Source organism: Triticum dicoccoides, chromosome 3A (genome assembly GCF_002162155.2).
Source record: "Triticum dicoccoides isolate Atlit2015 ecotype Zavitan chromosome 3A, WEW_v2.0, whole genome shotgun sequence".
Taxonomy (NCBI): domain Eukaryota; kingdom Viridiplantae; phylum Streptophyta; class Magnoliopsida; order Poales; family Poaceae; genus Triticum; species Triticum dicoccoides.
Genome location: NC_041384.1, coordinates 105,909,857 through 105,910,666, shown reverse-complemented (window position 1 = coordinate 105,910,666; position 810 = coordinate 105,909,857).

The following is an 810-nucleotide window of genomic DNA, read 5'->3' as shown; positions in this document are numbered from 1 at the left end:
TGCTCTAGGTAGAGGCAGTGGAGCTTCGCCATGCATGCCTCATCGAAGGCCTCCTCCGCCAGGCTTTCCCTCACCTCCCGTTCCTCCCTTGCCTCCCGTGCAGAGACCACTCGCGGGTCGACAACATCTCACCAAACTCAAACTTTCGGTGGGCGTCGGCACCGTGCGGCCAGATCGACCAAATGTCGTATTCTTTGGCGGCCTCCTCGATGGAGTGGAAGGATCCGAGCCAAAGTTTCTTGTGGGTGTGTCGGTCCGCTATCTTGTCCACCCACGGCCCACATGCCCGTTGTTGCACGCCGATGTACGGCTACATCAGGGAGCTCGCGGAAGCCGGTGAGCCTGCCACGGGGAGCAGATGGGGCTGCGCTCGAGGAAGCATTGCACAGCGCCAGGAGGCGGATGGGTCGGCGTTGCGCTCGTGGTGGCTCGGATGGAGAGTGGCGGCCACGGGATCCGGCCATGACGGCACGGGTGGGAGTGCAGGAGCGGGAGGGGGCGAGATGAGGGTGGTGGGGGATTTTTTGGGAGGGAGGGGGGCAGAGAGGCGTCGTGTTCTTTTACTCCGCGACCGACCTGTCAAGTAAGTTTAGTCGCTCAGCTCTACTCGGAGTAAAATATATGCTCCACTATAAGATTTACGGAATCGGCTAGGTCTAGTTAAAAGAGTAAAACCAAATTTTACTATTCTACCGGTTTTAGAGGATCAACTAGAGATGCTCTAGCAGACCCCGCAAAAGCTTTTGCAGTTCGCGGAAAACATATTTTAAGGGTTGGTTTGGGCTACGGTCGAGTAGACCCCTTAAACTT